This window comes from Carassius carassius, chromosome 3 (assembly GCF_963082965.1).
Source record: "Carassius carassius chromosome 3, fCarCar2.1, whole genome shotgun sequence".
Taxonomy (NCBI): Eukaryota; Metazoa; Chordata; class Actinopteri; order Cypriniformes; family Cyprinidae; genus Carassius; species Carassius carassius.
In genome coordinates this window covers 34,917,549-34,930,752 of record NC_081757.1, presented here as the reverse complement: position 1 = coordinate 34,930,752, position 13,204 = coordinate 34,917,549, and the positions used below count along the sequence as shown (strand labels likewise).

Sequence of the window (13,204 nt, the reverse complement as noted above, 5' to 3'; positions counted from 1 at the left end):
TATTTGAATGAGCTCCTTTTACATTATAATCCTCTACGTCCGCTACGTTCTCAAAACTCAGGCAATTTGATAATACCTAGAATATCAAAATCAACTGCGGGCGGCAGATCCTTTTCCTATTTGGCGCCTAAACTCTGGAATAACCTACCTAACATTGTTCGGGAGGCAGACACACTCTTGCAGTTTAAATCTAGATTAAAGACCCATCTCTTTAACCTGGCATACACATAACATACTAATATGCTTTTAATATCCAAATCCGTTAAAGGATTTTTAGGCTGCATTAATTAGGTAAACCGGAACCGGAAACACTTCCCATAACACCCTATGTACTTGCTACATTATTAGAAGAATGGCATCTACGCTAATATTTGTCTGTTTCTCTCTTGTTCCGAGGTCACCGTGGCCACCAGATCCAGTCTGTGTCCAGATCAGAGGGTCACTGCAGTCACCCGGATCCAGTACGTATCCAGACCAGATGGTGGATCAGCCCCTAGAAAGGACCTCTACATCCCTGAAAGACAGCGGAGACCAGGACAACTAGAGCCCCAGATACAGATCCCCTGTAAAGACCTTGTCTCAGAGGAGCACCAGGATAAGACCACAGGAAACAGATGATTCTTCTGCACAATCTGACTTTGCTGCAGCCTGGAATTGAACTACTGGTTTCGTCCGGTCAGAGGAGAACTGGCCCCCCAACTGAGCCTGGTTTCTCCCAAGGTTTTTTTCTCCATTCTGTCACCGATGGAGTATCGGTTCCTTGCCGCTGTCGCCTCTGGCTTGCTTAGTTGGGGTCACTTCATCTACAGCGATATCGCACAGACACTATTAACTGAACAGAGATGACATAACTGAATTCAATGATGAACTGCCTTTAACTATCATTTTGCATTATTGACACTGTTTTCCTAATGAATGTTGTTCAGTTGCTTTGACGCAATGTATTTTGTTTAAAGCGCTATATAAATAAAGGTGACTTTGACTTTGACTTGTTCAAAATGTCTCTGATGATCTCATTGATGAAGGATTGAAAGAATGCTGGTGCATTTGCTAGCCTATACGGCATGGCCTGGTATTCGTAGTGCCCCCTAGTGGTCACAAAGGCTGTTTTCCATTCATCACCTTCTCCGATTCTAATGAGGTTGGCACTCCGGAGGTCTAGCTTGGTGTAAATTGTGGCTTCACGAAGTTGCTCTAGAGCAGCAGGTACTACTGGCAGTGGATGGCGGTATTTAACTGTGACATTGTTCAAACCATTGTTCAAACTACAAACCACTCTATCTTTTTTTCCACAAAGAAGAAGCCAGCTGCTGCTGGGGAAGTTGATGGGCGAATGAACCCAGAACTGAGAGCCTCCTCTATGTATTCCTCAATTGCCTTGGCTTCTGGGTATTATAAGGGCTAGATCTTACTTTTGGGTGGCATCGCGTTGGGTAGGAGATCTATGGCACAATCCCAGGAACAATAAAGCGGAAGCTGGGTGGCTTCAGTCTTGCTGAAGTCTTCTTAATACTCCTGGTAGCACAATAGAATAGAGACTGATCTCACATACAGGCTTTCAATACTTGTAGAGAGACCAGACTTGGTAACTTCGGGGCGCAAAAGTAGGAATAGCAGAATTGTGACCATTGTGTAATCTCACCATGATGCCAAGAGAAGGCTGGCTCGTGGACAGACGACCAAGGGTAACCCAGGATTACTTTGTGGTGTGGGGAATCAATCACGTAGAAAGAGATGGTTTCTAGATGAAACAGTCCTACTTGCAGTTGTATGGGCAGAGTTTGTTGGGTGATACCAATTCCAATGGGTTTGTTGTTAACAGCATGAACTTTGAGTGGTGAATCACAAGGTTGCATGGGGATGTTGAATTTTCTGATGAGGTCTTGATGGATCAGGTTCAATGCAGATCCGGAGTCAATCAACGCTGTGAAGTCAATAGAATCATTTTCAGTGGTAATCTTGACTCTGAAGGTGAGACATTTCATAATAGGGAGAGAAAGATTGTCAACACTCACCCAGCAGGTCATTTTGGTGGTCCTCCGAGCTTTTAGAGGACAAACGGCATTAACATGGCCTGACTCTCCACAGTAAAAGCACAAGTTGTACAACAGCCAGCGTGATTTTTCCTCCGTAGAGAGTTTTGTAACTCCTAGCTGCATAGGTCCAGGGTTAGATGGAACAGTAGAAATAGCTGGATTGTAAATAAGCAAAGCCGGGTTGGCTGGACTGGTTGGCATTAATCAGATGCACCCTGGATTCAGGGTTGTTCAGTGTTAAAGAGATGGATTTGCGTGCTAAACATGGCCAGTTTGGATGAATGGAGAATTTCTGTGCCGAAAATCTTACTTCTGGGTGGTACAAGTTTCGGCAGTTTTTATTTTTAGCTCCTATGAGCATTCTCTCAGGAAAGCACGCCCACGCACATGTTGACCAGAGGAGAGCGAGACCTCGCCCATGAACGCTCTTCATCGAGAAATCATTGGCAGCGCTGAATATGAGGTTTTCGAGAATGTCTCCAAATAAGTGTGTTTTGGGTGTGAGGGAAGTTTACCATGTTCAGCTTCTCAAAGAACATAGCGTTACATGAACCATGGATGCAGTTCACTTTTCTGGGGCAGCAATGGAGTGTAGCAAGTGTGTTTGTGTTCTCGTCATTTCAGTGATGAATGTTTTATAAACAAGACCAGGTTGACGCTGGATTAGCACATGGTTTGCTATTAAAACATGGTAAAAGACCCCATTCAGGTAAGTTGTTGTTGGAAATCAGCACATAAGTGAATGGAAACAACACGAAACATCAGTTTTATAGCTCCGCCCACAGCATGCCTCCAGGAGCTTGGTTTTTCCAGAGCGAATCGGGAGCTGTATTTTTCTTTTGCAGATATGACTTGGCTGGGGACTTTTGGAGATGGGGATGCGTTACTGCTCTTTGGGTACTCTGGATTGGCATGAGATTTAAGCATTTTAAGAAACATGCTTATTGCATGTTGTGGCATCCTCGATTGCCTAACTTGGGGTGACGCTTCCCCCTTTTGTGATTTTTACAGCATGGTAGATACTTAAAATTGGATAATATACAAACTGCCATCGTATTAGACTACTGCTGCTGTTGCTGCGGCTAGGGGTGTATGCTTCCCCCTTTACAATCACACAGTTGCTTTAAGCATTTTAAGAACATGCTTGCTGCACATCCTGTATTGCTTAACTTCGGGTGACGCTCCCCCACCTTAATGTGACATTTCAGCATGTTAGACACTTAAAATTGGATAATATAAAAACTGCCATCGTATTATGCGCAGCTAGGGGTGTATGCTTCCCCCGTACATTCAAATATTTGCATAAGCAGCTAAAGCAACATGCTTGTTGTATGCTTTCTGAGTTGGGGTGATGCTTCCCCCATAAATATAGTATCAAGCAACATTTCTCATTGCTGACCATTCACATTGCATCAGTTGTGTTGGGGAGTTTTGGCATATGGTTGTTTTGGAGGTTTGCCTTGCTGCTCTCCCCGCTCTGTCCAAGCTTGGCTGCATGGACAAGCGTGTGGAGTGTTGCCCAGGACATAACCATACCGCCAATACTAACTGTATGCAATATAATTGTCATATATACTTGACGGAAGTGGTCCTGATTGAAATCGAGCATCGCATTAGTTCAGTCAGGCCACGTTAGTCACGCCTGCATCAGCTGACAGTCAGCTGTTCCTGACATGCACCAATCCAGTCTTGACACCTATCACATGCGGTCTATTTAAATTCCCATTCTTCAGTGTCTCTTTCATCGCATCGCTGCTTGCAATTAACTCCCTCCTCCAACCCCAACTCCACCAACTGAACCTGTAATCCAATCTAACTTTGTTCTTTCTTTACAGTCTCTTCATTGAAAGCAGTCATTATCACATTTTGTTTACAACTCATGTAATTGAGAATTGTAATTATGCTTATAATGGTTATGTTCTGTACCCCAGGGGGGTTTGTCTTGCTGCTCTTTCCGCTCTGTCCAAGCATGGCTGCATGGACAAGCGTGTGGAGTGTTGCCCAGAACATAACCATACCGCCAATACTAACTGTATGCAATTTAATTGTCATATATACTTGACGGAAGTGGTCCTGATTGAAGTTTCAGAAGTTGATTGAAGATTGAAGATTGATGTTTCAGAGAGAACTCAGTAGGAGGAAGGTCTTCTCCACATACTTTCAGGTCCCTAAAGTCTTGCTGAAGTGTCGTGGTTGCCATCCTGTGATCATTTGTTGATCTAATGAATAATTGATTTGTTAAATCAAATTTAAAATGGTGTTCTAAAACAAACCGCTAGACCTTCTACTGTAGGGGTTGGAGCATTCCTCGTCTGACCCGATACCCCAGGTACTTAGCCTCTGACAGTCCGAGATGGCATTTCTTAGGGTTAGCCATGAGACCAGCATGCTGTAGTTTCTCTAGGATGTTCCCCAATCAAACAAGGTGGTCCTCCCAGCTCTCAGAGTGGATGACAATGTCATCAATGTAGGCCGCCGTGTACTCCTGGTGGGGCCTCAGCAGGACATCCGTCATGCGTTGGAACGTTGCAGGTGCCCCGTGTAACCAGAAGGGAAGGACGAAGTACTGCCAGTGGCCACTAGGGGTGCTGAAGGCCGTCTTTTCTTGGGACTCCGGGGAGAGGGGCACCTGCCAGTAGCCCTTTGTTAGATCCAGGGTAGAGATGAAATGGGCCCTGCCAAGTCGGTCTAAGAGTTAGCCGTTGAAGGAGGACACTTCATTTAGGGGACGGAAATCGTTGCAGAAATGGAGTGATCCATTGGCCTTTGGGACCATGATGATGGGGCTGGACCAGGGACTACAAGATGCCTCTATCACTCCTAGTTGGCGCATCCGAGTGATGGCTTCCTTTATAGCCAGCCTACGGTACCCGGTAGAGCCTCTGCCACACTATTACTCTGGGAGGGGTGTGGATGTCATGCTGGATGACTTTTGTCTGCCCGGGCTGCTCAACGAACACATCTGGGAACTGACTGACCAGGGAGGTGAGGTCTTTTTTCTGGAGTACAGACAACTGCTCACCTAAGGGCACTATGGGAGAACTGGTCTATGCCAGCACCATTGCCTGGGGCAGGGGCGCCGTCCACCTCTTCAATAGATTGAAGTGGTATATCTTTGACTCGTGTCGATGTCCCGGCTGTCGCACCCTGTAGGTGACCGAGCCTACCCTTAATGCGACAGTATAGGGACCCTGCCACAAGGCCAGGAATTTGGAGGTGGCAGTGGGTATCAGAACTAGCACCTAGTCCCCTGGTTGAAACTCTCTGGGCTACACAGGCCAGTCATACCACCGTTTTTGGGTGCGCTGGGCCTTGGTGAGGTGTTCTTTTACGGGGGACATCACACGATAGATCCTCTCCCACATCTCCTGTACATGCTCAGTGACTAACTGTTGGGAGGCTGGTTGCTGTTTGCCTGTCGCAAGAGCGCTTTCTCTTCTTCATGAATTACCTCTCGCATGTCTCAGACTACAGGGTCTTACAGCTTCGGCTGTCCATGTCCTGCCTCTAGTTTGTCTGAGAATGAGGGTGTTCATGAAGTGGGTTTATCTCTTCATTTCAGCCCATTATGCAACCTCTGCCACTCAGTCACAGTGACGCACTCGTGCACAGCAGCACTGCATTACTGCATTATGCTCATGGGACCTCTCTGGGGCCATCATGTTGTGGGAAGTGGAAACCACAAACGAGTCTTTAACAGGATGGGGAACCATGGAGGAGAGCAGACCATTGAACTTGTTGCCGAGCACACTCTACTCATCCCACATAAATTATTTGGAGCTCCTCACAGTTTGGACGGCTCTGAAACATGTTCCGCCTGCAAGGTTATCACGTGCTAGTGCGTTGCCAGAATGCCATAGCCATATAAACCGCCAGGTGGGATGCACCTTTCCAAGCTCCATTCACTGGCTCACAGGCTGTTAGTATGAATGACTTTCTGTCATTAGGGGCGTCCCATGTCCCATACTGCTTTTTGTCTTCACCTCAGACTACTTTTCGGGTGTGCATTATCTTCTGGAGTACTTTTTAACAGATCATACAAAGGGCTAGCTATGCAAGAGAAATATTTAATGTACTGTCTGTAGTAGCTAAGCAGACCAATAATTCTCCTCAGCTCACCTCTGAAAGCTTCTGTTTCTGTAGGATTAACTTTACTTCCCTCTGCAGAGACTATTCTACACAGGTAGCGGACTTCAGGTTTGAAGAACTCACATTTACTCAGTTTAAGTTTGATGCCATGTTGCCTAAGCCACTGCAACTCTTTCCTTACAACCTGGACATGGTTCTCAAAAGTCTTACTAAACATCAAGGTGTCATCTGGGTATGGAATGCAGATCTCATCCCGTAAGCCATCTAAACACTCCTCCATACATCGCTTGAAGGCTGCCGGAGCATTCATCAGCCCATAAGGATTACGCACCCGTTCATACAGGCCCCAGGGTGTCTCAAACGCCATTAGGTGCTTACTTTCCTTTGACATGAACCCCTGGTGGTAGGCCTTCCCTTGATCTATTGAAGAAAACCAGGAAATACCACCTAGGCTGTCCATAGTGTCTTTTACCCTTGAAATTGGTTGTCAATCCGGATGAGACTTTCTGTTTAGGTCACATGAGCTCTCTGCACTTACAAGTTGATCAATATTTGGACTTTGCTCCTCTTTAGGCTGGGAAATGCGGCTTTCACAATTATCTCATTGCATGTTGACGCTCACAGTACTTTGCTGGACTTTTTCAACGAAGTTCACAATTTGTTCTATCACATTGAAACCTAAGATATGGTAAGAGAGTTTTTGACCCCTCGCTACAAATATGGGAATGACAAGTTCGGTATGGTGAGATGTCTGTGACGCTAGTCTGAAAGTCACTTCAACATATCCAATGTAGTGGATATTAATACCATTGGCAGCTATGAGGTTCAACGTATTTGGAGACTCGAGAATATCTGAAACATCTCATAAGCCCCTTAAACAGAGTTATTCCGGCAAATACACGGGTATTATTCCGGCAATTGTTCCCAGGTTGTTACTTTTTACACTTTCACACTGCCAGTGATTACCTGGGATATGTGCGTGCTTTCACACACAACCCATAAATGTCCCGTAATGACACGTGACATCAGGGCGTGACGTGTAATGTACGAGTCGAAAACATTAGGCACGTTATACTCTCACTGAAGCAGGCAAATGATCTCAGCATCAGCGCGGAAAGTGAGGAACTAACTGATCTCTTTACAATTTTTATTGCGAACGTTGATCTTCCTTCAAAACAGCCAGTAAAAGAGTTGCGGGATAACGTGCCTCATCACTACGACACGGCATTGGATCTGGCCTTTGTTCACACAGCGCTCGTCCCGGGATTGAACCTGCAATGTTACTAGGTCCCCGACCCGGGTCCAATGCTGGAATCAATCCCGGGATGTGTTTGCTTTCACACAGAAGGCGACCCGGCAATGTTCCGGCAATTTGCCGGGTCCGACATGCAGTGTGAAAGGGGTTTTAGTGGGAGTTCTGGTAAGTATTCCTGTTTCCACAATTCATCAATAACACATACCTGAGAGCCTGTGTCCCACAGAGCTTGAATTCGATGACCATGCAGGTAACATTCAACAAGACAATGCCTCCCATCTAGTGATGTCACAGAGGAATGCTGGTTAACTAGAGTACTGCAGGGGCGTGGACACTCACAGAATTTGTAACTAGTCTTGGTGGGTTGATACTGAAGTTGATATTGAAGTTCACTTGTGTTCAGTCCAATGGTGAGTTTGACAGATCTACAATACTGTATCTTTTCAGATTGTGAACACTGCTTAATTTGCTCCTCCGTTTTTTCACAGGATGCACATCTTTGAGACTGGTTAGTGGGTCTTGTTACTCCCTGTCCCACGGAAGTAACCTCTCTCCATTTAAAGGACTCTCTTGAAGGTTTAATGCCATGGATTCTGCATCCTGCTTGGAAGTGCGAAAATCTCACACTCTGGGTAGCCTCTGCTCAGACCATTCTCAATTTGGCATGCCAAACTTGAAAATCTTAATTTCTCTCTTTGGCCTGGGTCACCAATTTGTCCAGAAATTTTACAATTTTTGTGCCAGGGTGAGCTTGAGTGTTGGGCATTCCCTGACTTTTGGGGTTGGGCTGGACAATGCTTTGTTTTGAGGTTACCTATTCCTAATGTTCCATTTAATTTAGTTCTTGTTTCTTTGCCCTTTTTGTTAATCTAACTACCTTTAAAATTTATCTCTTTCAGTGATTTCACTCTGGCCTGCTGTCTCACTCTCAGTGACTATTCAGTTCAATAATTTTATCTTTCAATCTTAACAGTTCAGACATGCCACCATCTTCTAGCTCAGCGATGTCTTCGAGATGTTGGAGGATGTAGGAGATCAGGGACATGCAAGATTTCTATACAATCTTCTTTGGCTCTGCCACATGAAGGAATTCACAAAATGTGGTTTTATTAACAAAGTTCGGGAGGAGCACGATCAGATAATCATCCAATTTGGCACAGGTGCATCTCGTTTAGCTAATCATCTTAACTAGCACACAAGTGTATATATATCCAGTCTTCCTACCTCCTGTCCCATGACAGTTTTTCGACATGGAAGGTTTGTCAGCATCCGGTTTGCTCTGTCTGTCATCTTATCACAGGCCCAATTTTCTTTCCGACGAAGATATCTATACCGGGGATTTTTCAGATCTGCCGCTTTTTTGCTGGACCCATGATCACTCCTACCCTGCCAAACACAGCCGCTGAACACCAACAAGCGTCATCGCGTCAGCTGCTCTTCTCGCCAAGCCACACATTGTGGCCAAAAGATCGTGCAAATCCCCGAGCTCGCCTCATTTGACAACACGATTGTCCCGCCCAAGACCGTGCTCTCTTAGAATGCTGGATCACACCAGTAGCAGGCGTTCAACCAGTCCGGGCCGTGCCCCAGTTCTCACTGCAGCAAGCCTCTCTCGCTTTTCCTTATAAACGGCCTTATGACTTAACTCTGTCGGACAACGATGCCACTTTTAACCACGAAGCAAAGACATTACATCTGCCTTACTGTGCATGTTTAAACCTCACTGAGATGATACAGACATAAGTTTCATGCAATTATTCTGGCAGGATCAATTTATTTAGGGACATATTTCACCATTTACTGGCATGATTACTCAGAATTTTTCTAAAACGTAACTACCCTTGTGTTTTGCCGCAGGACAGCAAGTGTGAGTAAATTTTCTGTTGTCTTTTTAGGACTGTAATATGTAATATTCTAAATACCTTTAGAAACCGCTTGAATTTGAATATCACATTACTGCAATTAATGTTACTGCTATAGACATGTCTATTGGTACAATGTTTTACAAAACTAAACAGGCTACATCGTTTCAAAAGCCTCTGTTTCCACAGTCCATACTACAACGGGAAAACAGCATCCCAAATTTATCTGCTCTGGATGCCGTTTAAAAAAAATAAAAAATAAAATAAAAAAAAGGGCCTGAAGGCCAAAAAGAGAGGAAAATATGCTTTTCCAACAGGAACATATTAATTCAGACAAAGTTTATGCAATTGTCAAATCAGGTAACCAATTGCTAAGCTGGCAGCACAGTAGGCTACCCAGACATTTTTAGCTTGCCTCATCAAATGTTACTAACCCTTCTACTTTCCCGCAGCCAACAACCACAGCAGCCGAAGTAAGCACGAAGCTACTTTTACTTGCAACACGGGCCTGCACATCCCAGTATTTCCATCCTGTTATTTCTAACCCCCTTTTTCTTTTCAGCGTCCTCCAACTCACGTAGCAGACATTAGCATTAGGCTTCCTCTGCTAGCAGTGCAGGCTACACAGGTTCTTCAAGACATCACACACCCCAGCCTCTTCCCACAACCCACAGCTACAGCAGCTGAAGCAAACGTGAGGCCGCCTCCATTCGTAAACGCGCCCTCAACTCTTCCGCTCCCTCATGCTACTAACCATTTTTCTGTTCAGTGGCCTCCAGCTCCAAATTTGTCAGAAGGCAGAGGGCACCAAGACCTATTAGTGGTCAGACCGATTATATATCAAAAAAAAAAAAAAATTCACAGAACCCTCTTCAGCCAATCTCCCCACTGCTGCAGGAGCCTTCTCTGTATCTCCCCACCGCCGCAGCAGTGTCCGCTCCCGCAGGAGCCTCTACCTATATTTTACCACTGCCGCAGCAGTTCTCGCTCACGCAGGAGACTCAAAAAAAAAAAACCAACCCACAATCTCTGATTCGTCTATACTTGATATCAAAACTATCGCTTACTTCATTAAATAAAGGTGGACCAAGAAAAGAAAAGCCACTACATGTAAAAATTTTAATGTCCATTCTCCAATTCAACCTCATCAGGCTCGCTTTTCTTATGTCCAACTCCGGAACGCTCAATCTAAATTCGCGCTGGACCCTCTCTTCATCAACGAGTTTGGTTCAAAAAAAAAAAAAAAAACCCTTAACTGATCCTTGCTCAATCAGGCATACCCACAGAAACTTTTCCAGTCACTCATTTCGCATCGGGGCAGCAACTTAAGTAGGGCTGTAGCCATCGAATATTTTAGTAATCGAGTATTCTACCAAAAAAATTCCATCGATTAATCGAGTATTCGGATAAAATGTGTTTTTGCTTAATTATATTGACGCGATATTGATGTGCGCATGTGCAGTAAATCTGACGGGTAGGATAAAATGTCAGGATACCAGACTTTTATTTTGATGGGTTGACATACCATTTACAGTTCTGTGTATGTGATGTGACACTAGTTTTACTTAAATCAAATGGTCAAATGCTCATGAAGTGACTGTCAGAGCAGTTCTGGAGATGTTGTTCATGTATTCATGTCCTTATTTAGAGAGACAGCAGACACTGAAATTACCGCGAGCATCACGCGCGCTTCAGTGTGTGCGATAAAGTATGGAATTACATTTGTTTCAATAATTATGAAGGAAACTTTATAAAACTGAACGTAACTTTTTCAGAAACTATCAAAAATATGCCATTACAAAAGAAGAAAAAAACAATGAAAACGGAAAAAATGAACTCAGTCGCACAAATTTAACAGGCTCTTCAAATATGCTTCATTCTTTTTTAATGTTTTTCAAAGATTAGTTTTCGCTAATCTTGGATTCTGAATTCATTGCCACAGATTTCACTTACGTTTTGCAGTTTTTCGTTTGGTGTTTTGACACAAAACTTTCGTGGGGACGGGCTTAACAGTGATCTACTCTGATTGGATAGTGAGCTTTTGATGGACAGGTGCTCTCTGACCGGGGAGTACAGACACCACCCAGTGGTGTGTATTGAAAGCTCTCGTGATTGTGATTTTTATTACTAAATATGTAAATAATATTTGACCTTCGATCGTCTCAGTCTGTAAAGATGAGCTCTTGTCCTTCAAGGCAGCCTGAAGTAAGCTTGTGTTACTGAATGACAATAATAACCTGCAACAAACTGTAGCACACTGTAACATGAAAACTTGTATCGATGTAATTGGTTACTTCAGTAACACAAGCTTACTTCAAGCTGCCTTGAAGGACAAGCGGAGGAGGAAGAGGATGCCGCTCCGTGTCTCTGTCTCCTGAAAGATCTTTAAACATCTTTACTGAGACGATCGAAGGTCCAATATTATTTATATATTTAGTAACACAAGGCATGACGCATTGCATACTAATCACCACGAGAGCTTTTTTTTCTTTTTCTATTTTTATTAATGCAGAGAACAAAAACATACAGAGGTATAAACATACATCACATAATATCCACCACAAAAAAAAATAAAAATAATACAAATAAAATAAAAAATAAAATAAAAAGAGGGCCAAAATCTAAACAAAATTAAACAAGGAGATCAAAGGCAGAGCAAATCTAACAGTCCTTATTGCTTTCTTATTAGTAGATACTGAGATAAAATTCAAATAGTTTTCCATTTCTATTAGGAAAACAGAGAAGACAGGTTTACAGTTGGAGAATTTGCATTTGTGAATGTGAAATTTGTTTAGGAAATTTGTTTAATTAATAACAAAACTGTTATTTTCATTTGTGGGGTCAGAGTCATAAAACCCAAATATAATGTTTTTCATCAGAACTGAGAAGCCTGGCAAAATCTTACACTTGACAAACACACCAATATCATCCCAAAGTTTCTGAGTGTAGTGACATGACCAAAATAAGTGTACAGTTTCTTCAGAACTCGAACAAAAAGAGCATGTAAGATCAATGTCAGATTTAAATCTTTGTATACACTTCTTTACAGGGTAGAACCTGTGTATGAGCTTAAAATAAATGTCTTTCACTTTTTCTGTGAAAAAGAATTTTAGAGAGTGGTAGAGACCAGATTTAATCACCACGAGAGCTTTCAGCAGAGCCGCAGCTCCCTTCGGAGGCAGCAAGAGTCCCTCATTTTTGATATCCGGCATCGTGCTCCTCTCATAAGCGGCATGGAGGGCTCGCCGGTAAGACGTTGCGAGCCACAGGTCTCGTCGAACACTGCACGGGCTCTCCCGGTCGCTCTGCATTTTTCTTCTCAACATGCATATTTGGGGGGCAACTAAATTTAGCTCTCTGGCTGCTGTCCTATGCCTTTAAGCTTCTTTTGGGGAGTTATTTGGGTTCGGTCTATGCTCCGGGCCCGGATCCCTCCCCCAGGACAGCACGCCAAAATATGCCTACTTTTCACCTTCAGATTACATGTGAACATGTGAAATGTGGTTTTATTAACAAAGTTCGGGAGGAGCACGATCAGATAATTATCCAATTTGGCACAGGTGCATCTCGTTTAGCTAAGCATCTTAACTAGCACACAAGCGTATATATATCCAGTTTTCATACCTCCTGTCCCACGACAGTTTTTCGGCATACCTCCTGTCCCACGACAGTTTTTCGGCATCCCTCCTCCACCCCAACTCCTCACTGCTAATCTATTTATCCCAAATTATGGATGGGGTGAGTTATTTGGGTTCAGGCTATGCTCTGGGACCGGACCACTCCCCCAGGACAGCACGCCAAAATATGCCTACTATTCGCCTTCAGATTAGATGTAAGGGTGAACTTGTGAATACTTAGAAGCTTGTCTTTTTATAGGGAATTTAACATGGTGATAACCTCAACTTCCTTGACACTAGAGTGGACCTATTCTCTGAGTAGTGGACTACTGTAACGCCACACCA

At 43.8% G+C, this 13,204-nt stretch overlaps 1 long non-coding RNA gene across 1 annotated transcript; it reads right to left on the bottom strand.

Moving 5' to 3' along the window:
• Positions 1-8,470: 8,470 nt before the first annotated feature.
• Positions 8,471-8,898, bottom strand: LOC132115041 (uncharacterized). The gene is made up of 2 exons (XR_009425396.1): positions 8,776-8,898; positions 8,471-8,707 (listed from the first exon to the last, which is right to left on the bottom strand). It is a non-coding gene; the product is annotated as an uncharacterized LOC132115041 (long non-coding RNA).
• Between the last annotated feature and the right edge of the window lie 4,306 nt (positions 8,899-13,204).